The 27,754-nt window shown below is 42.4% G+C and overlaps 1 protein-coding gene across 1 annotated transcript in view; it reads left to right on the top strand.

Moving 5' to 3' along the window:
- The window catches only part of SON (SON DNA and RNA binding protein), a gene marked incomplete in the record, with an annotated part of 747,918 nt that overhangs the window by 340,183 nt on the left and 379,981 nt on the right, over window positions 1–27,754 (top strand).

Here is a 27,754-nt window from a genome sequence, read left to right as displayed (position 1 = left end):
CCAAGTTCTGCGCACATATTGTGTGAATATTTTGGTATGTTAATATTCTCCAATCACAATAAACTTGTAAATAAGATTTTCTATTCACACACGCTGATTTGTGCATTGGAAAAAGCTAACTGAAAAATATTAAACATGCACTGCTAAACTGTCCTTCAAGAAAACCTAACTAGACAAGAAGTAAGCTGTGAGCAGAGCTTGACGGCAGTTTCGGCTGTCAACAAACAATTATGCTCTTACAGCATTAGAGTGATTTGCCCAAGATACACAAAAATGACGAATACCCCAGGAAGGCTCATAATCTCGGGGTTACGAACCATCACCTCCAATCTATCAAAGTATGTAGATTACAAATCGTAGATTGAATTAAGTGGGAGGAGGGTTTATTCCTTTTAACAGTTGATGTTACATCCATTACATATAAGGTTATAGACCACAATTTAGGAATAAATGTAGTGAGAAATTTCTTTCAGTATAATGAATTATCCATAAAACAAAGAGACTTCATACTGGAAAGTATTTTATTCATATTGGAGCATAATTACTTCTTTCAATGGGAAATATTATTTACAATGTAGAAGGTACTGGAATGGGCACAAGGTTAGCACCAAGCTATGCCAATCTGTTTATGGGAGATTAGGAACAGAGGTTCCTGGCAAATACAGAGCATGGTGCAAATCTTGTGCTATTTCAAAGATACATTGATAATAGCCACTATAAAAAGTGGAAAGATAATATTCTAGTAGGTTAATGCCTTAGTATTAGAAAGAACTGTTCAAGAATAGAAGACTATGAAAGTCAGATTGCTATATTTGAAACTAAGTTTAAGAACTTTGGGTACAAGGTAGAAAATGTTAATGCAGCAAGGAATACAGATATGAGGCAACTATTGGAATATAGTAATAGATCTATAGAGGAGAATAATAATTTTGATATCCCTTTTAGAACTGAATGTAGCCAAGATCATGTTATAATTAAGAAAACATTGGCATTTTGTTAAAAATTATCCTATATTAGGTGACAAGGTTCCACCCTATCCAAAAATAGTTTATAGAAAGACTAAGAATTTTGTCTATTCTGGCACCAAGTGAATTTAAGAGAAATCAGAAAGAATATTAGGTTAAGGATTTAAAAGGATATGATTCCCTTCTCTTCTCAATCTACATGTCATCATTAGGTTCCCAAATCTACTCTAATCTACACCTCTGCATCAGACCTATCTTCTTCCTTGTTAACCGGTGCTCCGTAAAGACTTTACTGTTCAGGGATGCATACAACCTAAACTAAGTAACCTTTCTTTTTTCCAATTCCTCTCTTCCATTGCTATCCCCTTGAACCCCCTTAGCATGTAAGCCTAAAAACCCAACTGTTTACAGATCACCTTCATAAGAGCTGTCTACAACAGTGCAACTCTTGGCAGGGCCCTCTACCCGTTTGATCCCTATAAATGTTACATTGTATACCGCCTATGTTTATAGCACTGCAAAATTTGTTGGCGCGCTACAAATAACCAATAATAATATGATGTGAGAGGAATTTTTTCTTGTAAGGTGTATCCAGTCCACGGATTCATCCTTTACTTGTGGGATATTCTCCTTCCTAACAGGAAGTGGCAAAGAGAGCACACAGCAGAGCTGTCCATATAGCTCCCCTTCTAGCTCCACCCCCCAGTCATTCTCTTTGCCGGCTCTAAGCAGTAGGGTCCCTTTCGGGAGGGTAAAGTGAATGTGGTGTTAGAATTGTAGTTTTTATTTTCTACAAGCAAAAGTTCGTTATTTTAAATGGTACCGGTTTGTACTATTTACTCTCTAGCAGAAAAGAGATGAAGATTTCTGCAGAGAGGATGATGATTTTAGCATGTTGTAACTAAAATCCACTGCTCTTCCCACACAGGACTGAGGAGTACCAGAAAACTTCAGTTGGGGGGAACGGTTTGCAGATTAGACTGCCATAAGGTATGTTCAGTCATTTATTTCTAGACAAGACTGTGATAATGCTAGAAGAGACTGACAAGATCCCCATGAGGGAAGGGTAAGTTTTATTCAGAGACTAAGTATGGAATTACAAGCTTATATAACAGGGCTAATTTATGCTGGTTGACACGATTTTATGGCAAGTTGACACTTTTTTATGACAAACGATTTTACTAATACATATCGTTTTTTGAGACACTTTAAAGGTCCCTTTGGGTTTCTTTCAGGGGTTGTTACCCACATGGCTAACATTATCACTCTTGGGAGTGTTTCTTTAGGCCTCACAGCACCGGAGTAAGGTGGGAGGGGCCTAATTTCGCGCCTCAGATGCGCAGTAAGTTTGACTAGATCTTCAGGCTGTGTTCACATGGAGGCTCCTGCTACAGTTTGAGGACCCATTAGAAGCTTTTTCCCCATAAATCTGATTCCTAAGGGAAGGTAGGGCCACAGCAGAGCTGTGGCATGGTGCTAAGGTTGTTTTCACCGGTTTAACTTATTAGTGATCCGGTTTGGGCATTAAGGGGTTAATCGTTTTAATTGCTAGTTGTGCGATCTTACCAATGCTTTAGGTACATACTGTGAAAATTTCAAAAAGTTTGATGCATTTTTCACTGTTTTCGAAAATTGGGTGCCTTTTTTATTAAAGGCACAGTAACTTTTTTTTTGCAAAGTGTGTTTTTGCTTAATTAAACTGATTTCTAAGCCTGTTTGTCTTACTACTAGTCTGTTAAACATGTCCGAGTCCAAGGAAAATCCTTGTTTAATGTGTTTAGAAGCCATGGTGGAACCCCCTCTCAGAATGTGTCCCACTTGTACTGATATGTCTATACACTTTAAAGATCATATTGTTGCACTTAAAAATGTGGCCCAAGATGATTCTCAGACTGAGGGTAACGAGGGTAGCCCGTCAACCTCTCCCCAAGTGTCTCAACCAGTTACGCCCGCTCAAGCAACGGCTAGCACCTCTAGTGCGTCTATCTCTTTTACCTTACAAGAATTAGCGGCAATCATGGATAATTCCCTCTCAGTATTCTTATCTAGACTGCCCGTGTTACCTGCAAAGCGCGATAGCTCTGTTTTAAGAACAGATTATTAGCATCCTGACGCTTTAGTAGCCGCATCCAATATACCTTCACAACGCTCTGCAGTGGGTGCGAGGGATTTGATGTCTGAGGGAGAAGTTTCCGATTCCGGAAAGGTTTCTCATCAGACAGATTCAGATACATTGGCTTTTAAATTTAAACTAGAACACCTCCGCTTATTGCTCAGGGAGGTATTAGTTACTCTGGATGACTGCGACCCTATGGTGGTTCCAGAGAAATTGTGTAAAATGGACAAGTACCTAGAGGTCCCTGTTTACACTGATGCGTTTCCGGTCCCTAAGAGGATTGCGGATATCGTTAATAGGGAATGGGATAGACCAGGTGTTCCCTTTGTTCCCCCTTCTGTTTTTAAGAAAATGTTCCCCATATCTGACCCCATGCGGGACTCATGGCAGACGGTCCCTAAGGTAGAGGGGGCTGTTTCTTCACTTGCTAAACGCACAACCATACCAATCGAAGACAGTTGTGCTTTTAAAGACCCTATGGATAAAAAATTAGAGGGTTTACTTAAGAAAATTTTTGTTCAACAAGGTTTTCTTCTCCAACCTATTGCGTGCATTGTTCCTGCAACTACTGCAGCTGCTTTCTGGTTCGAGACGCTGGAAGATGCGCTCCAGACAGAGACCTCATACGAGAACATTATGGATAGAATTAAGGCTCTTAAGCTGGCTAATTCTTTTATCACAGATGCCGCTTTCCAACTAGCTGAGTTAGCGGCAAAAAATTCAGGTTTCGCCATTTTGGCGTGTAGGGCGCTATGGCTAAAGTCCTAGTCGGCCGATGTGTCGTCAAAATCCAAGCTCTTGAACATCCCTTTCAAAGAAAAGACCCTCTTCGGGCCTGAATTGAAAGAGATTATTTCAGTAATCACTGGGGGTAAAGGCCATGCTCTCCCTCAGGACAAGTCCTTTAAGACTAAGAATAAACAAAATAATTTTCGTTCCTTTCAGAATTTCAGGAGCAGTCTCGCTTCATCCTCCTCTGCTGCAAAGCAAGAGGCTAATGCTTCACAACCCAAGGCAGCCTGGAAACCTTACCAGGGCTGGAACAAGGGTAAACAGGCCAAAAAGCCTGCAGCTGCCACCAAGACAGCATGAAGGGGTAGCCCCCGATCCGGGACCGGATCTAGTAGGGGGCAGACTCTTTCTTTGCTCAGGCCTGGGCAAGAGATGTACACGATCCCTGGGCATTAGAGATTCTATCCCACGGATATCTTCTAGAATTCAAGGACTCCCCTCCAAGGGGAAGGTTCCACATTTCTTGTCTGTCTACAGATCAGACAAAGAAAGAGGCGTTTTTACGCTGTGTAGAAGATCTACATACAATGGGCGTGATCCACCCAGTTCCAATTGCAGCACAAGGGCCGGGTTTTTACTCCAATCTGTTTGTGGTTCCCAAAAAAGAAGGAACTTTCAGGCCAATCCTGGATCTCAAAATTCTAACAGATTCCTCAGAGTCTCATCATTCAAGATGGAGACCATTCGGACAATCTTACCAATGATCCAGGAAGGTCAATATATGACTACCGTGGATCTAAAGGATGCGTATCTGCACATTCCTATCCACAAAGATCATCACCAGTTTCTCAGGTTCGCTTTTCTGGACAAGCATTATCAGTTGGTGGTTCTTCCCTTCGGGTTGGCCACTGCTCCCAGAATTTTTACAAAAGTGCTAGGGTCCCTTCTGGCGGTTCTAAGACCGCGGGGCATAGCAGTGGCGCCTTATCTAGACGACATCTTAATTCAGGCGCCGACTTTCCAAAGAACCAAGTCTCACACGGAAATTGTGTTAGCCTTTCTAAGGTCTCACGGGTGGAAGGTGAACATCAAAAAGAGTTCTCTCTCCCCCCTCACAAGAGTTCCCTTTCTAGGAACTTTGATAGACTCTGTAGAAATGAAAATATTTCTGACGGAGGTCAGAAAGTCAAAACTTTCAACTACTTGCCGAGTCCTTCACTCCATTCCTCGGCCATCTGTCGCAAATACAGTTGGACCAGGAGACCAGAGATTCTCTTCTCTGGTGGTTGTCTCAGGATCACCTGTCGCAGGGAATGTGTTTCTGCAGACCAGAGTGGATCATCGTAACGACCGACGCCAGTCTGTTTGGCTGGGGTGCAGTCTGGGACTCCCTGAAAGCTCAGGGCTTATGGTCCCAGGAAGAAGCTCTTCTCCCGATCAACATTCTGGAACTGAGGGCGATATTCAACGCTCTTCAGGCATGGCCTCAGCTGCGGCCAAATTTATCAGATTTCAGTCGGACAACATCACGACTGTAGCTTACATCAACCATCAAGGGGGGACAAGGAGTTCCCTAGCAATGATGGAAGTAACCAAAATAATCAGGTGGGCGGAGGACCACTCTTGCCACCTCTCAGCAATTCACATCCCAGGAGTAGACAACTGGGAGGCGGATTTTATAAGTCGTCAGACTTTTCACCCAGGGGAGTGGGAACTCCACCCGGAGGTGTTTGCCCAACTGACTCAGCGATGGGGCACTACGGAGTTGGATCTGATGGCGTCCCGTCAGAACACCAACCTTCCTCTCTACGGGTCCAAGTCCCGGGATCCCCAGGCGGTGCTAATAGATGCTCTAGCAGCGCCTTGGTCCTTCAATCTGGCCTATGTTTTCCCACCGTTTCCTCTCCTCCTTCGTCTGGTCACCAGAATCAAGCAGGAGAAGGCTTCGGTGATTCTGATAGCGCATGCGTAGCCACGCAGGACTTGGTATGCAGACCTGGTGGACATGTCATCTGTCCCACCTTGGACTTTGCCAATGAGGCAGGACCTTCTCATTCAAGCATCCAATTCTAGTTTCTCTGCGTCTGACTGCTTGGAGATTGAACGCTTAATCCTATCAAAGCGTGGTTTCTCTGAGTCGGTTATAGATACTCTGATTCAGGCTAGAAAGCCTGTCTCCAGGAAAATCTACCATAAGATATGGCGAAAATATCTTTGTTGGTGTGAATCCAAGGGTTACTCATGGAGTAAGATTAGGATTCGTCGGATATTGTCCTTTCTCCAAGAAGGATTAGAGAGAGGATTGTCAGCTAGTTCTTTAAAAGGACAGACATCTGCTTTGTTTCTCCTTTTACACTAACGTCTGGCAGAAGTACCAGACGTTCAAGCGTTTACTCAGGCTTTAGTCAGAATCAAGCCTGTTTATAGACCTGTGGCTCCGCCTTGGAGTCTAAATTCAGTTCTTCAGGGGGTTCCGTTTGAACCCTTACATTCCATAGATATTAAGCTTTTATCTTGGAAAGTTTTGTTTTTGGTAGCTATCTCTTCGACTCGCAGAGTTTGAGTTATCTGCCTTACAGTGTGATTCACCTTATCTGATTTTCCATGCAGATAAGGTAGTTTTGCGTACCAAACCTGGTTTTCTTCCTAAGGTTGTGTCTAATAGGAATATTAGCCAGAAAATTGTTTTTCCTTCTCTGTGTCCTAATCCTTCTTCGAAGAAGGAACGTCTGTTACACAATCTTGATGTGGTTCGTGCCTTAAAGTTCTATTTACAGGCAACTAAGGATTTCAGACAAACATCTTCTCTGTTTGTTATCTATTCTGGTAAGAGGAGGGGTCAGAAAGCGACTGCTTCCTCTTTCCTTTTGGCTGAAAAGCATCATCCGTTTGGCCTATGAAACTGCTGGACAGCAGTCTCCTGAAACAATTACTGCTCATTCTACCAGAGCAGTGGCTTCCACATGGGCTTTTAAACATGAGGCTTCTGTTGAACAGATTTGTAAGGCAGCGACTTGGTCTTCGCTGCATACTTTTTCCAAATTTTACAAATTCGATACTTTTGCTTCTTCGGAGGCTATTGTTGGGGGAGAGGTTTTGCAAGCAGTGGTGCCTTCCGTTTAAGGTACCTGTCTTGTTCCCTCCCTTCATCCGTGTCCTAAAACTTTGGTATTGGTATCCCACAAGTAAAGGATGAATCCGTGGACTGGATACACCTTACAAGAGAAAACAGAATTCATGCTTACCTGATAAATTACTTTCTCTTGTGGTGTATCCAGTCCACGGCCCGCCCTGGCTATTAAGTCAGGTAGATTTTTTGTTTAAACTACAGTTACCACTGCACCCTATTGTTTCTCCTTTTTCTTCCTAACCTCCGTTCGAATGACTGGGGGGTGGAGCTAGAGGGGGAGCTATATGGACAGCTCTGCTGTGTGCTCTCTTTGCCACTTCCTGTTAGGAAGGAGAATATCCCACAAGTAAAGGATGAATCCGTGGACTGGATACACCACAAGAGAAAGTAATTTATCAGGTAAGCATAAATTCTGTTTTTCCTGGTCTTAAATGTCGTTCTTGTAGATATGATATAAAAAGAAAATAGATTTATATACCTAACACAGGGGTTAAGTATAAAAAATACAGATACTATTAGATTTACACAAAAAGGGGTTATATATATGTTAGTGTTTATGCGACTTCATTTTTATAGGGGAAACTACAAGGGAGGACATCTATGTATTATAGAAATGGGGGATATGGACACTTACCTCTCTAAACACTTAAGGGTGAAGCATGGAAATTGAAAAATTTGAAATATTTGTGTTTATATAGAGTTAAAGGGACAGTCAACACCAGAATTTTTGTTGTTTTAAAAGATATATAATCACTTTATTACCCATTCCCCAGTTTTGCATTACCAACACAGTTACAATAATACACTTTTTACCTGTGATTACTTTGTATCTAAGCCTCTGCAAACTGAACCCTTATTTCAATTCTTTTGACAGACTTGCATTTTAGCCAATGCGTGAGCTCAATGTTATCTATATGACACACATGAACAAACACTCTCTAGGTGTGAAAAATTGTCAAAATGTACTGAGGTTAAAGGTGGCCTTCAAGGTCTAAGGAATTAGCATAAGAACCTCTTAGGTTTAGCTTTGAACTAAGAATACCAAGAGAACAAAGCAAAATTGGTGATAAAAGTAAAATGGAAAGTTGTTTTAAAATTACATTCCATATCTGAATCATGAAAGTTTATTCTTGACTTGACTGTCCCTTTAAGCCTAGTTGGAGAGGAGGACATTTTGAAAATTGGCTATTGAAAGGGGCAGAGCTAATGTCCAAGTCGGTGTTTAGCCCATTTGGTATTAAAATGATAAATTTCCCTCTATCTGGGTTCCTAGAATCTACATGCAACTCATGATATCATTTTGTGGTTTCATATCAGAATATTGCTGTTTAATCTGATTGATTGCTAGATTTTGTATTTATAAGATTGTATATATAGCTCTGCTATCTCTGAAATAATTTCTAAAGAGTGGTCTAAGCCTGGTGTCCCTTTTTTAAATCCTGCTCAAATATTTAAAAGGATGTTTTCTTTGCCTTCTAATTTAGAGCTTTGGGAATGTATTTCTAAAGTGTATGGGGCTATTTCTACTTTGACTAAACTTACTACTATTCGTCTTGAGGATAGTACCTCTTTTAGAGAGCTCATGGATAGGAAATTAGAATGCCTTTTTGCAAGCAGGTTTTTTTAGGCCAGAAATTGGTATTGCTTGCATTGCAACAGCCTCTACCCATTGTTGAGAGGGTTTATCTGAGGATTCTGCTGTTTAAGAGTTTTCTAATCAATTAACTCTTGAAGACACTAATTATTTTTTTTCTTCTTAAAAGGGGAGAGTCCACAGCTGCATTCATTACTTTTGGGAATTAAGAACCTGGCCACCAGAAGGAGGCAAAGACACCCCGGCCAAAGGCTTAAATACCTCCCCCACTTCCCTCATCCCCCAGTCATTCTTTGCCTTTCGTCACAGGAGGTTGACAGAGAAGTGTCGGAAGATTAAAGATAGTCTCTTATGGAGGGTAGTACTCTTTGGAATGGTACTGGAGTTTTAAGTAGTCCTGTCAGCCTCTCAGTGAGAGCTTGGATGAAAGTTAGTCCGGAGATGCAGGGAGAGTCTTTCTGCGAAACCATCCCGACTCCTATTAACAGCTCCTCAGCAATCGGCGTTGACGAGTTTCGCTGCCTGCTTGGTTCGCTCAAGTCCATGTCAGAAGCGACGCTACTATCTGTCAAACTTGAAGGGCAATGTTCCTGTTCCACAGCGTAGATTCCGGTAAGATTGTTTAATTTTACTTAAGCTGTGTGAAGTGTAAAGTAAACGAAGAAGTCAGGGTCTCAGTGGGGGGTTATTGAACAGGGGGTACTTTAGTCATGTTTACTATGTGATTCTGTCTGCTAATGTGTAGTGATATTTGGGCTTGTGGCTATATCGGAACATAACAACCTTTTTTGTCAGGCTGTGCAGCCCTTGTGGCTTTGGCGTGTTTTTAGTTGGCCTGCTCGGTGTACCTTTTGACTGGGCGTGGTCACATTTCTAGTCACCATTTCCATATTCCTGACCGTGTGGCGACGGAGAGTCTGTTTCGCTAGTTCACAGGAAAGAAGCGGCTGCACAACGGGTCATAAAGAATAATTCAAATGTTTATTCGAACATACCAAACATCAGGTATTACACCAAGGCAGACAAATGGAAGAAAAATCGGCAGTCTGATGCATTTCGCGCCCCCTAGTGGTGCTTACTCATAGACTTAATTAGTGTACATTACAAACACCCTTATATAGGGCATCAAATGCCCTCAAACTTGCCCATACTTCATAAAGGCATAGAGTATAGATAAAAGAATATATCAACTCAATACATATAAACGTGTCTGAATCATGTACACCATCTGCACAATTAAAATTAAACAATAAGTCACATATTCCAGTTCACTAAATAGATGCAATGACTATTCTATATATCAAAGGAAATTTCACACATAATACAAATATTATCCAAGCTTAAAATCTTTACTGGTTTAATGGAAAGGGACATAACAGATCTTAAATAATATGTTCTTAACTATAAATTATAAGTTATAAACTATTGCAAAAAGTTTTTCACAATGATCCTATAATTGAAAAATTGGTGTAGTAGAAAGTTATCAATATAGAAGTTAGTATGTATGACACATACCCCTACTATATACTTTACATTATACAACACAATATTAATTCTCAAGAAAAAAATAAAATAAAAATAATATATATATATATATATATATATATATATATATATATATATATATATATATATATAGCAGTCTCTGGTGAACTCTGCACTCACTTTGTATTACATCCGCCCAGGGTGCATCCAAACAACATTCAGTAATAGAGACAAAAAAGAGCACTCACTGGGTCTATCACTGATATAGCATAAAATGCTTTTTATTTGTACAGGTAACGCTTCGGGGATTCCAACCCCGTCCTCAGACCTTACATAATACACACTAAGTCTTACCTTAAATACCCTCCACCGACTGTGCATATCGCTGTACCGGAAGTCGACCGGCGTTCTGCCCGCACCACTGCGCATGCCCAGAGCGTCAGCATGACAACCGGACCCAGCGTCATGCTTGAAAAAATATATACACATAACACCGTGGTTAAAAACAAGAACATGGAATAAGTGAAAAACAATGCAGCCTCATATTTAGTCTAAAGTAAGCACAAAAGAATTATTGTTTACCTGCTAGCCTAATATTTAAACTTCGATCCTAGAACACATTGTGATATTATACCTGAGGTAACCAAATAGTTGTATCATTTTATTGCATTTACTTGCCTGAGAACCGATACTAACTATCTTAATTATATTTCAGTTTTTAGTTTTTGGCTACGCATACTAGAAGATCCTAGATCATAGGGAGCACTGTATATTTCCTAAGCAGACAATACAGAGATATAACAATCTAAAGAATCTGATACCTGATTACACTGTTGTCTGATATCTAGTCTGCAATAACCTTGCTAATGAATTAGGGACAAATTCATTTTTTAAATATTATTGGGTACTATAGAAAGCAGTGCCAATCTAGGTGGGTATTAAGCCCACCAGGTACAATAGTACCTAAATTGAAAATCCATCTCTATTAGCACTGAAGCAACATCCTGTCTCTATCTCCACCCCTCGTAAGTGGTGGTATGTGATCTATGATCACATATCTCAGGTCCGCTACCGTATGGCCCTTCAGCGCAAAATGTCGCGCAACTGGTTGTTCCGAATCATGGTTTTTAATTGCCAATCGGATTGCCGTGCGGTGATTAGCCATACGGGTGCGGAGGTCGTCAATAGTTTTTCCGACATAGAATAACCCGCACGGACAATGTAACAAATACACAATATGTGTGGTCGTGCAGGTTACCCTATGTCGGATGGTATATCTCTGGTTTAGTTGTAGGGTGGGTGAAAAATTTGGCACTTGTAACAACCAGGCTTGGAAGTCTGCAACCAGTTCTTTTTTGTGTAGTTGTGGACCGGGTCCACTTTTACCAGGATATCACGTAGTGATCTTGCTCTTCTATATCCCACTTGAGGGTGTAAAGTCCCTTTGAACGGTAATTTTTTATCGCTCTCTATAATGTTCCAATTCTTTTTCACTAGCTGATGCATGTTGTATTTATCAGCAGTGTATTCAGTAGATAGCGTCATTCTTTTGTTTTGCTTCCGAGTGCTACTCGTCTGTAGAGCCTCATCTTGAGACATGGAGGTGAATCGTCCCAGATGTTTATCAATCTTCTTTTCTTGATAACCTCTATTCAGGAATCTTGATTTCATCTCCTTAAGTTGTTGTTGTGCATTTTCTTGATTGCTGCTGTTACGAATGACCCTCTTAAATTGCGAGATAGGTAGTGCATTCTTTAGAGATGGTGGGTGACAACTAGTAGCTTCCAATAAGGAATTTCTGTCAGTGGTCTTTTTGAAGAGTGTGGTACATAAAACCCCTGCTTCCAGATAAATTCTTAAATCTAAGAAGTCCACAGATGTAGTACTCCTTGTCATTTTGAATTGTAGGTCCACTGAAACTGAATTTAACATCTCGAACCAAACATCAAGTTCTTGCTCTGTGCCAGACCATAGAATGAATAAGTCATCTATATATCTTTTAAAGTATCTGACTTGTCGATGTTTGAAGAGTTCTGTGTCATGTTCTTCGAATTCCGCCATAAACAGGTTGGCTTATGATGGGGCCATATTCGACCCCATCGCTGTGCCTTTTAGTTGTAGATAAAATGATTTTTCAAATTTAAAATAATTCCTGTATAGGCATAGTTCTAGTAATTCTAGCAGTAGATCAATAGGTGGCCCCACATATGGATATCGATTTAGTTGTTTCTGGGTTGCTACAATCCCCTGTCCGTGGGGGATAGCAGTATAGAGGCTCACCACGTTTAATGTAACTAGAATAATTGGTTCCTCGATTTTTGGAAATCCTCTTAATTCATTGATTAGACTAATTGAGTCCAGTAAAAATGAGGGCATATTGCTTACCATTGGTTGCAATATGCTATCCAAGAATATAGCTATAGGTTGAAGCAGTGACCCAATAGAAGATACAATAGGTCTTCCAGGGGGGCTGGTAGGATTTTTATGGACCTTGGGCAATGTATAAAATGCTGGTACCCGAGGTTGTTGCACTTTCATAAAACCCCTTTCTTGTTTGTTGATCCAGCCATTCTCAAATGCTCGATCCAATACTGTATCAATATGTTGTTTAAACATTCTTGTGGGGTTACAAGTTAATGCTTTATACGTTGATACATCCCCAAGCTGTGAAAGGACTTCTTGCTGATAATATGTATAGTCCATTATTACCAGTGCTCCTCCTTTGTCCGCTTCCCTAAATATCAACTCCTTATTATTGCTTAGATTGTCAAGCACCTGCCTCTCTTCCTTAGAAAAATTGTTCCTGCAATCTGCTTTTGCTTTTTTGCACATTGAGTCAGTATCTTCCAATAGTAATCTGGTATGTCTTGATAGTAGAGTTCGTACTAGAGCAATCATATGTGCTCCTAGGTTTCATTTTCTTGATGTCACCAAGTTCTATATCGGTGTCTCCCTGTAGTGTACTGAAGCGTTCTTTCAATCTGAGATTTCGGTCAAATTTTTATATATCAATATACATGTCAAATGGTTTATATAAAGTGGTGGGGATGAAAGACAAACCTTTGTTAAGTATTTTCGTCTCTGCTGAGGTTAGTTGGTATGAGCTCAAATTTATGACTATATCATTTACAGCATCCTGCGGTGGGCTCTTGGTGGTCTTCCTCGTACCACCACCTCTCCGGATGTGTGTCCGATGCCTCTCAAGTTTTTTGACCTGGTTGTAATGCCCACCTCCACATGTCTTTGTGAAGTCTCCGTCCTCATGGCACCTTCTGAATCAGAGCTGTTGCCAGAGGAATCAACTGTCGTTATATTCCTGGGCCTGTAGAAGCGTGCTCTTCTTGGTCTGGTGTCAAAACTCCTCTGCCTGTCTTCTGCAGATAGTAACCACCTGTAGACCCTTTTGTCTTTATAATCAGCTTCCACTGCATCCCATTTCCGATTTTTGAAGGTTAGTAATTCCGTTTCAAATTCTTTTATTTGTTTGTTCAGTTTTTCCATCCACCTATTCTCCTCATCAGCCTCCAAAGCTGCTTTATAGGTTTGTTCAAACTGTTGTACTTCAGTGTCTGTTTTATTCATTAGCACCCTGACCTCCTCAATAACTAGGAGCATCAAGTCCAGAGAGCATTTGTTCAAAATGCTACACCACTTGGTGCAAAAAGCAGGGTTATTCCTCCCTATGGTAGGAACATTTTTCATCCTGAAACCCCTAGGAATGAACAATTTTCTATGATAGTCTGATAGAAAAGTTCCATGTAAAGTTAGATCAATTTTCCTTTTGCAAAGCTTTAGCCATTTGGCATACAGGTGTGATGTTTGTTCCTTTAAATCCCTGGCAGGTAGTGCTGTAAAGCGGATTCTATCCGCATCATCTTCAGTATAGTTAAAGGTAGTTGCACCTTGTATGGTGTCTTGCATATCATCCCCTTCATCTGTAGCTGCTGATGTTGTATCCATGTTATAATCCATGTAAAGATCTAAAAACAATGTTAACCATCTGTGGCTAGCAATAAACAGTCAAGTATAGAGGATCCTCAACTTCTTAGGGTGCAAGAGTTAAAAAATAATGTAGCAGTCTCTGGTGAACTCTGCACTCACTTTGTATTACATCCGCCCAGGGTGCATCCAAACAACATTCAGTAATAGCGACAAAAAAGAGCACTCACTGGGTCTATCACTGATATAGCATAAAATGCTTTTTATTTGTACAGGTAACGTTTCGGGGATTCCAACCCCGTCCTCAGACCTTACATAATACACACTAAGTCTTACCTTAAATACCCTCCACCGACTGTGCATATCGCTGTACCGGAAGTCGACCGGCGTTCTGCCCGCACCACTGCGCATGCCCAGAGCGTCGGCATGACAACCGGACCCAGCGTCATGCTTGAAAAAATATATACACATAACACCGTGGTTAAAAACAAGAACATGGAATAAGTGAAAAACAATGCAGCCTCATATTTAGTCTAAAGTAAGCACAAAAGAATTATTGTTTACCTGCTAGCCTAATATTTAAACTTCGATCCTAGAACACATTGTGATATTATACCTGAGGTAACCAAATAGTTGTATCATTTTATTGCATTTACTTGCCTGAGAACCGATACTAACTATCTTAATTATATTTCATATATATATATATATATATATATATATATATATGTATATATATATATATATAGTACCCAATAATATTTAAAAAATGAATTTGTCCCTAATTCATTAGCAAGGTTATTGCAGACTAGATATCAGACAACAGTGTAATCAGGTATCAGATTCTTTAGATTGTTATATCTCTGTATTGTTTGCTTAGGAAATATACAGTGCTCCCTATGATCTAGGATCTTCTAGTATGCGTAGCCAAAAACTAAAAACTGAAATATAATTAAGATAGTTAGTATCGGTTCTCAGGCAAGTAAATGCAATAAAATGATACAACTATTTGGTTACCTCAGGTATAATATCACAATGTGTATCGAGTCCAAGGATGTATCGAGATCCAAGGATTCATCCTTTACTTGTGGGATATTCTCCTTCCCAACAGGAAGTGGCAAAGAGAGCACACAGCAGAGCTGTCCATATAGCTCCCCCTCTAGCTCCACCCCCCAGTCATTCTCTTTGCCGGCTCTAAGCAATCTGAAGGGTAAAGTGAATGTGGTGTTAGAATTGTAGTTTTTATTTTCTACAAGCAAAAGTTTATTTTAAATGGTACTGGTGTGTACTATTTACTCTCTAGCAGAAAGGAGATGAAGATTTCTGCAGGGAGGAAGATGATTTTAGCATGTTGTAACTAAAATCCACTGCTGTTCTCACACAGGACTGAGGAGTGCAAGAAAACTTCAGTTGGGGGGAACGGTTTGCAGGTTAGGCTGCAATAAGGTATGTTCAGTCATTTTTTTCTAGACAAGACTGTGATAATGCTAGAAAAGGCTGATAATATCCCCATGAGGGAAGGGTAAGCTGTGTTCAGAGACTCAGTAAGGAATTGCAAGCTTACATAACAGGGCTAGTTTATGCTGGTTGACACAACTTCATGGCAAACGTTTTTTTATTGAAAATATCGTTTTTTGAGACACTTTGAAGGTTCCTTTGGGTTTCTTTCAGGGGTTGTTACCCACATGGCTATTATTCAAACACTTAGGAGTGTTTCTTTAGGCCTCACAGCACCGGAGTAAGGTGGGAGGGGCCTAATTTCGCGCCTCAGATGCGCAGTTATATTTGACTAGAAGTTCAGGCTGTTTCACATGGAGGGTCCTGCTGCAGTTTGAGGGCCTATAAGAAGCTTTTCCCCCACAAATCTGGTTCCTAAGGGCAGGTAGGGCCACAGCAGAGCTGTGGCAAGGTGCTGTAGGTTTTTTAACCGGTTTGTTGGCTTACTGTCGATCCGGTTTGGGCATTAAGGGGTTAATCGTTTTTATTGCTAGTGGTGCAATCTTACTAATGCTTTAGGTACATACTGTGAAAATTTCAAAAAGTTTGCTGCATTTTTCACTGTTTTGCAAAATTGTGTGCCTTTTTTATCTCAAAGGAATAGTAACGTTTTTTTTTTCAAAGTGTGTTTTTACTTGATTAAAGTGATTTCCAAGCCTGTTTGTGTTACTACTAGTCTGTTAAACATGTCTGACACCAAGGAAGATCCTTGTTCAGTGTGTTTAGAAGCCATGGTGGAACCCCCTCTCAGAATGTGTCCCACTTGTACTGATATGTCTATACACTTTAAAGAACATATTGGTGCACTTAAAAATGTGGCCCAAGATGATTCTCAGACAGAAGGTAACGAGGTTAGCCCGTCAACCTCTCCCCAAGTGTCACAACCAGTTACACCCGCTCAAGCGACTCCTAGCACCTCTAGTGCGTCTAACTCTTTTACCTTGCAAGATTTGGTGGCAGTTATGAATAATACCCTCTCAGTGTTTTTATCTAAACGGCCCGTGTTACCTGCAAAGCGTGATAGCTCTGTTTTAAGAACAGATTCTGAGCATTCGGACGCTTTAGTAGCCGTATCCGATATACCCTCACAACACTCTGAAGTGGGGGCGAGGGATTTGCTGTCTGAGGGAGAAATTTCCGATTCGGGAAAGGTTTCTCATCAGACAGATTCAGATACGTTGGCTTTTAAATTTAAACTAGAACACCTCCGCTTATTGCTCAGGGAGGTGTTAGTTACTCTGGATTACTGCGACCCTATGGTGGTTCCAGAGAAATTGTGTAAAATAAACAAGTACCTAGAAGTTCCTGTTTACACTGATGTGTTTCCGGTCCCTAAGAGGATTGCGGATATCGTTACTAGGGAGTGGGATAGACCAGGTATTACCTTTGTTCCCCCTCCTGTTGTTAAGAAAATGTTCCCCATATCTGACCCCATGCGGGTCTCGTGGCAGACGGTCCCTAAGGTGGAGGGGGCTGTTTCTTCACTTGCTAAACGCACAACCATACCAATTGAAGACAGTTGTGCTTTTAAAGACCCTATGGATAAAAAATTAGAGGGTTTACTTAAGAAAATTTTTGATCAGCAAGGTTTTCTTCTCCAACATATTGCGTGCATTGTTCCTGTAACTACTGCAGCTGCTTTCTGGTTCGAGGCGCTGGAAGATGCGCTCCAGACGAAGACCTCATATGAGGACATTATGGACAGAATTAAGGCTCTTAAGCTGGCTAATTCTTTTATCACAGATGCCGCTTTCCAACTAGCTAAGTTAGCAGCAAAGAATTCAGGTTTCGCCATTTTAGCGCGCAGGGCGCTATGGCTAAAGTCCTGGTCGGCCGATGTGTCGTCAAAATCCAAACTCTTGAACATCCCTTTCAAAGGAAAGACCCTCTTCGGGCCTGAATTGAAAGAGATTATTTCAGAAATCACTGGGGGAAAAGGCCATGCTCTCCCTCAGGACAAGTCCTTTAAGACAAAGAACAAACAAAATAATTTTGCGTTCCTTTCGGAATTTCAGGAGCGGTCCCGCTTCATCCTCCCCTGCTACAAAGCAAGAGGGTAACGCTTCACAACCCAGGTCAGCCTGGAAACCTTACCAGGGCTGGAACAAGGGCAAACAGGCCAAGAAGCCTGCAGCTGCCTCCAAGACAGCATGATGGGGTAGCCCCAGATCCGGGACCGGATCTAGTAGGGGGCAGACTCTCTCTCTTGCTCAGGCCTGGGCAAGAGACGTACACGATCCCTGGGCCTTAGAGATTGTATCCCAGGGATATCTTCTAGAATTAAGGGACTCCCCTCCAAGGGAAAGTTCCACATTTCTCGTCTGTCTACAGACCAGACAAAGAAAGGGGCGTTCTTACGCTGTGTAGAAGATCTACATACAATGGGAGTGATGCACCCAGTTCCAATTGCGGAACAAGGGCTGGGTTTTTACTCAAACCTGTTTGTGGTTCCCAAAAAAGAAGCAACTTTCAGACCAATCCTGGATCAAAATTCTAAAACAAATTCCTCAGTCCCATCATTCAAGATGGAGACCATTCGGACAATCTTACCAATGATCCAGGAGGGTCAATATATGACTACCGTGGATCTAAAGGATCCGTATCTGCACATTCCTATCCACAAAGATCATCACCAGTTTCTCAGGTTCGCCTTTCTGGACAAGCATTATCAGTTTGTGGCTCTTCCTTTCGGGTTGGCCACTGCTCCCAGAATTTTCACAAAGGTGCTAGGGTCCCTCCTGGCGGTTCTAAGACCGCGGGGCATAGCAGTGGCGCCTTATCTAGACAACATCTTAATTCAGGCGTCGACTTTCCAAAGAGCCAAGTCTCACACGGAAATTGTATTGGCCTTTCTGAGTTCTCACGGGTGGAAGGCGAACATCAAAAAGAGTTCTCTCTCCCCCCTCACAAAAGTTTCCTTCCTAGGAACTCTAATAGACTCGGTAGAAATGAAAATATTTCTGTCGGAGGTCAGAAAGTTAAAACTCTTAACCACTTGCCGAGCTCTTCATTCCATTCCTTGGCCATCTGTAGCTCAGTGCATGGAGACAATCGGACTAATGGTAGCGGCAATGGACATAGTCCCTTTTGCTCAGATACACCTCAGACCACTGCAACTATGCATGCTCAAACAGTGGAATGGGGATTATGCAGATTTGTCTCCTCAAATACGGTTGGACCAGGGGACCAGAGATTCTCTTCTCTGGTGGTTGTCTCAGGATCACCTGTCTCAGGGAATGTGTTTCCGCAGACCAGAGTGGATCATCGTAACAACCAACGCCAGTCTATTGGGCTGGGGTGCAGTCTGGGACTCCCTGAAAGCTCAGGGCTTATGAATCTCTTCTCCCGATAAACATTCTGGAACTGAGGGCGATATTCAACGCGCTTCAGGCATGGCCTCAGCTAGCTGCAGCCAAATTCATCAGATTTAAGTCGGACAACATCACGACTGTAGCTTACGTCAATCATCAAGGGGGAACAAGGAGTTCCATAGCAATGATGGAAGTAACCAAAATAATCAGGTGGGCGGAGGATCACTCTTGCCATCTCTCAGCAATTCACATCCCAGGAGTAGACAACTGGGAGGCGGATTTTCTAAGTCGTCAGACTTTTCACCCGGGGGAGTGTGAACTCCACCCGGAGGTATTTGCCCAGCTGTCTCAGCTATGGGGCACTCCAGAATTGGATCTGATGGCGTCCCGTCAGAACACCAAGCTTCCTCTTTACAGGTCCAGGTCCTGGGATCCCCAGGCGGTGCTGATAGATGCTCTAGCAGTGCCTTGGTCCTTCAATCTGGCCTATTTTTTTCCACCGTTTCCTCTCCTCCCTCGTCTGGTTGCCAGAATCAAGCAGGAGAGGGCTTCGGTGATTCGAATAGCGCCTGCGTGGCCACGCAGGACATGGTATGCAGACCTAGTGGACATGTCATCTGTTCCACCATGGCCACTGCCAATGAGGCAGGACCTTCTAACACAAGGTCCTTTCAAACATCCAAATCTAATTTCTCTGCGTCTGACTGCTTGGAGATTGAACGCCTAATTCTATCTAAGCGTGGTTTCTCTGAGTCGGTTATTGATACCCTGATTCAGGCTAGAAAGCCTGTCACCAGGAAGATCTACCATAAGATTTGGCAAAAATTTCTTTGTTGGTGCGAATCCAAGGGTTACTCATGGAGTAAGGTTAGGATTCCCAGGATATTGTCCTTTCTTCTGTTAAGTGTGATCAGTCCACGGGTCATCATTACTTCTGGGATATTACTCCTCCCCAACAGGAAGTGCAAGAGGATTCACCCAGCAGAGCTGCATATAGCTCCTCCCCTCTACGTCACTCCCAGTCATTCTCTTGCACCCAACGACTAGATAGGATGTGTGAGAGGACTATGGTGATTATACTTAGTTTTATATCTTCAATCAAAAGTTTGTTATTTTAAAATAGCACCGGAGTGTGTTATTACCTCTCTGGCAGAGTTTGAAGAAGAATCTACCAGAGTTTTACTATGATTTTAGCCGGAGTAGTTAAGATCATATTGCTGTTTCTCGGCCATCTGAGGAGAGGTACACTTCAGATCAGGGGACAGCGGGCAGATGAATCTGCATAGAGGTATGTAGCAGCTTTTATTTTCTGACAATGGAATTGATGAGAAAATCCTGCCATACCGATATAATGTCATGTATGTATACTTTACACTTCAGTATTCTGGGGAATGGTACTTCACTGGAATTACACTGTAAAAAGTACATAAAACTTTTTAATAACTAAGAAATTATGTTTAACGTTTTTGCTGGAATGTAAAATCGTTTTCATTTGCTGAGGTACTGAGTGAATAAATGTTTGGGCACTATTTTTCCACTTGGCAGTTGCTTGATCTTTTTCTCCAACATAGGTGTGTCCGGTCCACGGCGTCATCCTTACTTGTGGGATATTCTCTTCCCCAACAGGAAATGGCAAAGAGCCCAGCAAAGCTGGTCACATGATCCCTCCTAGGCTCCGCCTACCCCAGTCATTCTCTTTGCCGTTGTACAGGCAACATCTCCACGGAGATGGCTTAGAGTTTTTTAGTGTTTAACTGTAGTTTTTATTATTCAATCAAGAGTTTGTTATTTTAAAATAGTGCTGGTATGTACTATTTACTCTGAAACAGAAAAGAGATGAAGATTTCTGTTTGTATGAGGAAAATGATTTTAGCAACCGTTACTAAAATCCATGGCTGTTCCACACAGGACTGTTGAGAGGAATTAACTTCAGTTGGGGGAACAGTGAGCAGTCTTTTGCTGCTTGAGGTATGACACATTCTAACAAGACGATGTAATGCTGGAAGCTGTCATTTTCCCTATGGGATCCGGTAAGCCATTTTTATTCAGACAGTAAATAAGGGCTTCACAAGGGCTTATTAAGACTGTAGACATTTTCTGGGCTAAATCGATTCATATATTACACATATTTAGCCTTGAGGAATCATTTAATCTGGGTATTTTTGTTAAATAATATCGGCAGGCACTGTTTTAGACACCTTATTCTCTAGGGGCTTTCCCTAATCATAGGCAGAGCCTCATTTTCGCGCCGGTATTGCGCACTTGTTTTTGAGCAGCATGACATGCAGTCGCATGTGTGAGGAGCTCTGATACATAGAAAAGACTTTCTGAAGGCGTCATTTGGTATCGTATTCCCCTTTGGGCTTGGTTGGGTCTCAGCAAAGCAGATACCAGGGACTGTAAAGGGGTTAAAGTTTAAAACGGCTCCGGTTCCGTTATTTTAAGGGTTAAAGCTTCCAAATTTGGTGTGCAATACTTTTAAGGCTTTAAGACACTGTGGTGAAATTTTGGTGAATTTTGAACAATTCCTTCATACTTTTTCGCAATTGCAGTAATAAAGTGTGTTCAGTTTAAAATTTAAAGTGACAGTAGCGGTTTTATTTTAAAACGTTTTTTGTACTTTGTTATCAAGTTTATGCCTGTTTAACATGTCTGAACTACCAGATAGACTGTGTTCTGAATGTGGGAAAGCCAAGGTTCCTTCTCATTTAAATAAATGTGATTTATGTGACACTGAAAATGATGCCCAAGATGATTCCTCAAGTGAGGGGAGTAAGCATGGTACTGCATCATTCCCTCCTTCGTCTACACGAGTCTTGCCCACTCAGGAGGCCCCTAGTACATCTAGCGCGCCAATACTCCTTACTATGCAACAATTAACGGCTGTAATGGATAATTCTATCAAAAACATTTTAGCCAAAATGCCCACTTATCAGCGTAAGCGCGACTGCTCTGTTTTAGTTACTGAAGAGCATGAGGACGCTGATGATAATGGTTCTGAAATGCCCCTACACCAGTCTGAGGGGGCCAGGGAGGTTTTGTCTGAGGGAGAAATTTCAGATTCAGGGAAAATTTCTCAACAAGCTGAACCCGATGTGATTACATTTAAATTTAAGTTGAAACATCTCCGTGCTCTGCTTAAGGAGGTATTATCCACTCTGGATGATTGTGAGAATTTGATCATCCCAGAGAAACTATGTAAAATGGACAAGTTCCTAGAGGTCCCGGGGCTCCCAGAAGCTTTTCCTATACCCAAGCGGGTGGCGGACATTGTAAATAAAGAATGGGAAAGGCCCGGTATACCTTTCGTCCCTCCCCCCATATTTAAAAAATTGTTTCCTATGGTCGACCCTAGAAAGGACTTATGGCAGACTGTCCCCAAGGTCGAGGGAGCGGTTTCTACTTTAAACAAACGCACCACTATACCCATAGAAGATAGTTGTGCTTTCAAAGATCCTATGGATAAAAAATTAGAAGGTTTGCTTAAAAAGATGTTTGTTCAGCAAGGTTACCTTCTACAACCAATTTCATGCATTGTCCCTGTCACTACAGCCGCGTGTTTCTGGTTCGATGAGCTAGTAAAGGCGATCGATAGTGATTCTCCTCCTTATGAGGAGATTATGGACAGAATCCGTGCTCTCAAATTGGCTAATTCTTTCACCCTAGACGCCACTTTGCAATTGGCTAGGTTAGCGGCGAAGAATTCTGGGTTTGCTATTGTGGCGCGTAGAGCGCTTTGGTTGAAATCTTGGTCAGCGGATGCGTCTTCCAAGAACAAACTCCTTAACATTCCTTTCAAGGGGAAAACGCTGTTTGGCCCTGACTTGAAAGAGATTATCTCTGATATCACTGGGGGTAAGGGCCACGCCCTTCCTCAGGATAGGTCTTTCAAGGCCAAAAATAAACCTAATTTTCGTCCCTTTCGTAGAAACGGACCAGCCCCAAGTGCTACGTCCTCTAAGCAGGAGGGTAATACTTCTCAAGCCAAGCCAGCCTGGAGACCAATGCAAGGCTGGAACAAGGGAAAGCAGGCCAAGAAACCTGCCACTGCTACCAAGACAGCATGAAATGTTGGCCCCCGATCCGGGACCGGATCTGGTGGGGGGCAGACTCTCTCTCTTCGCTCAGGCTTGGGCAAGATATGTTCTGGATCCTTGGGCACTAGAAATAGTCTCCCAAGGTTATCTTCTGGAATTCAAGGGGCTTCCCCCAAGGGGGAGGTTCCACAGGTCTCAATTGTCTTCAGACCACATAAAGAGACAGGCATTCTTACATTGTGTAGAAGACCTGTTAAAAATGGGAGTGATTCATCCTGTTCCATTAGGAGAACAAGGGATGGGGTTCTACTCCAATCTGTTCATAGTTCCCAAAAAAGAGGGAACGTTCAGACCAATCTTAGATCTCAAGATCTTAAACAAGTTTCTCAAGGTTCCATCGTTCAAAATGGAAACCATTCAAACAATTCTTCCTTCCATCCAGGAAGGTCAATAAATGACCACGGTGGATTTAAAGGATGCGTATCTACATATTCCTATCCACAAGGAACATCATCGGTTCCTAAGGTTCGCATTCCTGGACATCGTGGCGCTTCCTTTCGGATTAGCCACTGCTCCAAGGATTTTCACAAAGGTACTAGGGTCCCTTCTAGCGGTGCTAAGACCAAGGGGCATTGCAGTAGTACCTTACTTGGACGACATTCTGATTCAAGCGTCGTCCCTTCCTCAAGCAAAGGCTCACACGGACATAGTCCTGGCCTTTTCTCAGATCTCACGGATGGAAAGTGAACGTGGAAAAGAGTTCTCTATCTCCGTCGACAAGGGTTCCCTTCTTGGGAACAATAATAGACTCCTTAGAAATGAGGATTTTTCTGACAGAGGCCAGAAAAACAAAACTTCTAAACTCTTGTCAAACACTTCATTCCGTTCCTCTTCCTTCCATAGCGCAGTGCATGGAAGTAATAGGTTTGATGGTAGCGGCAATGGACATAGTTCCTTTTGCGCGCATTCATCTAAGACCATTACAACTGTGCATGCTCAGTCAGTGGAATGGGGACTATACAGACTTGTCTCCGAAGATACAAGTAAATCAGAGGACCAGAGACTCACTCCGTTGGTGGCTGTCCCTGGACAACCTGTCACAAGGGATGACCTTCCGCAGACCAGAGTGGGTCATTGTCACGACCGACGCCAGTCTGATGGGCTGGGGCGCGGTCTGGGGATCCCTGAAAGCTCAGGGTCTTTGGTCTCGGGAAGAATCTCTTCTACCGATAAATATTCTGGAACTGAGAGCGATATTCAATGCTCTCAAGGCTTGGCCTCAGCTAGCAAAGGCCAAGTTCATACGGTTTCAATCAGACAACATGACGACTGTTGCGTACATCAACCATCAGGGGGGAACAAGGAGTTCCCTGGCGATGGAAGAAGTGACCAAAATCATTCAATGGGCGGAGACTCACTCCTGCCACCTGTCTGCAATCCACATCCCAGGAGTGGAAAATTGGGAAGCGGATTTTCTGAGTCGTCAGACATTACATCCGGGGGAGTGGGAACTCCATCCGGAAATCTTTGCCCAAATTACTCAACTGTGGGGCATTCCAGACATGGATCTGATGGCCTCTCGGCAGAACTTCAAGGTTCCTTGCTACGGGTCCAGATCCAGGGATCCCAAGGCGACTCTAGTAGATGCACTAGTAGCACCTTGGACCTTCAAACTAGCTTATGTATTCCCGCCGTTTCCTCTCATCCCCAGGCTGGTAGCCAGGATCAATCAGGAGAGGGCGTCGGTGATCTTGATAGCTCCTGCGTGGCCACGCAGGACTTGGTATGCAGATCTGGTGAATATGTCATCGGCTCCACCATGGAAGCTACCTTTGAGACGAGACCTTCTTGTTCAAGGTCCGTTCGAACATCCGAATCTGGTCTCACTCCAGCTGACTGCTTGGAGATTGAACGCTTGATCTTATCAAAACGAGGGTTCTCAGATTCTGTTATTGATACTCTTGTTCAGGCCAGAAAGCCTGTAACTAGAAAAATTTACCACAAAATATGGAAAAAATATATCTGTTGGTGTGAATCTAAAGGATTCCCTTGGGACAAGGTAAAGATTCCTAAGATTCTATCCTTTCTTCAAGAAGGATTGGAGAAAGGATTATCTGCAAGTTCCTTGAAGGGACAGATTTCTGCCTTGTCTGTGTTACTTCACAAAAAACTGGCAGCTGTGCCAGATGTTCAAGCCTTTGTTCAGGCTCTGGTTAGAATCAAGCCTGTTTACAAACCTTTGACTCCTCCTTGGAGTCTCAACTTAGTTCTTTCAGTTCTTCAGGGGGTTCCGTTTGAACCCTTACATTCCGTTGATATTAAGTTATTATCTTGGAAAGTTTTGTTTTTGGTTGCAATTTCTTCTGCTAGAAGAGTTTCAGAATTATCTGCTCTGCAGTGTTCTCCTCCTTATCTGGTGTTCCATGCAGATAAGGTGGTTTTACGTACTAAACCTGGTTTTCTTCCAAAAGTTGTTTCTAACAAAAACATTAACCAGGAGATAGTCGTGCCTTCTTTGTGTCCGAAACCAGTTTCGAAGAAGGAACGTTTGTTGCACAATTTGGATGTTGTTCGCCCTCTAAAATTCTATTTAGATGCTACAAAGGATTTTAGACAAACATCTTCCTTGTTTGTTGTTTATTCTGGTACAAGGAGAGGTCAAAAAGCAACTTCTACCTCTCTCTCTCTTTTGGATTAAAAGCATCATCAGATTGGCTTACGAGACTGCCGGACGGCAGCCTCCTGAAAGAATCACAGCTCATTCCACTAGGGCTGTGGCTTCCACATGGGCCTTCAAGAACGAGGCTTCTGTTGATCAGATATGTAGGGCAGCGACTTGGTCTTCACTGCACACTTTTACCAAATTTTACAAGTTTGATACTTTTGCTTCTTCTGAGGCTATTTTTGGGAGAAAGGTTTTGCAAGCCGTGGTGCCTTCCATTTAGGTGACCTGATTTGCTCCCTCCCTTCATCCGTGTCCTAAAGCTTTGGTATTGGTTCCCACAAGTAAGGATGACGCCGTGGACCGGACACACCTATGTTGGAGAAAACATAATTTTTGTTTACCTGATAATTTGCTTTCTCCAACGGTGTGTCCGGTCCACGGCCCGCCCTTGTTTTTTAATGAGGTCTGATAATTTATTTTCTTTAACTGCAGTCACCACGGTATCATATGGTTTCTCCTATGCAAATATTCCTCCTTAACGTCGGTCGAATGACTGGGGTAGGCGGAGCCTAGGAGGGATCATGTGACCAGCTTTGCTGGGCTCTTTGCCATTTCCTGTTGGGGAAGAGAATATCCCACAAGTAAGGATGACGCCGTGGACCGGACACACCGTTGGAGAAAGCAATTTATCAGGTAAACATAAATTCTGTTTTTCTGACAGTTTCTGTTCTCTCTCACTGCTGTGTGTGAGGGGGAGGGGCCGTTTTTGACGTTGGGGCAAACCAGAGATAGATCTCATGGCGTCTCGACAGAACGCCAAGCTTCCTCGTTACGGGTCCAGATCCAGGGATCCAGGAGCAGTCCTGATAGATGCCCTGACAGCACCTTGGGACTTCAGGATGGCTTACGTGTTTCCACCCTTCCCGATGCTTCCTCGATTGATTGCCAGAATCAAACAGGAGAGAGCATCAGTGATTCTAATAGCACCTGCATGGCCACGCAGGACTTGGTATGCAGACCTGGTGGACATGTCATCCTGTCCACCTTGGTCTCTACCTCTGAAACAGGACCTTCTGATACAGGGTCCTTTCAAACATCAAAATCTAACTTCTCTGAAGTTGACTGCTTGGAAATTGAACGCTTGATTTTATCAAGACGTGGGTTTTCTGAGTCAGTTATTGATACCTTAATACAAGCTAGGAAGCCTGTTACCAGAAGGATTTACCATCAGATATGGCGTAAATACCTTTATTGGTGTGAATCCAAAGGTTACTCTTGGAGTAAGGTTAGGATTCCTAGGATATTGTCTTTTCTACAAGAAGGTTTAGAAAAGGGTTTATCTGCTAGTTCATTAAAGGGACAGATCTCAGCTCTGTCCATTCTGTTACACAAACGTCTGTCAGAAGTTCCTGACGTCCAGGCTTTTTGTCAGGCTTTGGCCAGGATTAAGCCTGTGTTTAAAACTGTTGCTCCACCATGGAGTTTAAACCTTGTTCTTAATGTTTTACAGGGCGTTCCGTTTGAACCCCTTCATTCCATTGATATAAAGTTGTTATCTTGGAAAGTTCTATTTTTAATGGCTATTTCCTCGGCTCGAAGAGTTTCTGAATTATCAGCCTTACATTGTGATTCTCCTTATTTGATTTTTCATTCGGATAAGGTAGTTCTGCGTACTAAACCTGGGTTCTTACCTAAGGTAGTCACTAACAGGAATATCAATCAAGAGATTGTTGTTCCTTCTTTGTGCCCAAATCCTTCTTCGAAGAAGGAACGTCTACTGCACAACCTGGATGTAGTCCGTGCTCTAAAATTTTACTTACAGGCAACTAAGGAATTTCGACAAACGTCTTCTCTGTTTGTCGTTTACTCTGGTCAGAGGAGAGGTCAAAAGGCTTCTGCTACCTCTCTTTCTTTTTGGCTTCGTAGCATAATTCGTTTAGCTTATGAGACTGCTGGACAGCAGCCTCCTGAAAGAATTACAGCTCATTCTACTAGAGCTGTGGCTTCCACTTGGGCCTTCAAGAATGAGGCCTCTGTTGAGCAGATTTGCAAGGCTGCAACTTGGTCTTCGCTTCATACTTTTTCCAAATTTTACAAATTTGACACTTTTGCTTCCTCGGAGGCTATTTTTGGGAGAAAGGTTCTTCAGGCAGTGGTTCCTTCTGTATAAAGAGCCTGCCTATCCCTCCCGTCATCCGTGTACTTTTGCTTTGGTATTGGTATCCCAGAAGTAATGATGACCCGTGGACTGATCACACTTAACAGAAGAAAACATAATTTATG

The sequence above is a fragment of the Bombina bombina genome, chromosome 3 (assembly GCF_027579735.1).
Source record: "Bombina bombina isolate aBomBom1 chromosome 3, aBomBom1.pri, whole genome shotgun sequence".
Classification (NCBI taxonomy): Eukaryota; Metazoa; Chordata; class Amphibia; order Anura; family Bombinatoridae; genus Bombina; species Bombina bombina.
Note: the sequence above shows the minus strand (reverse complement) of the source record. Positions and strands in the feature narration are given on the sequence as shown.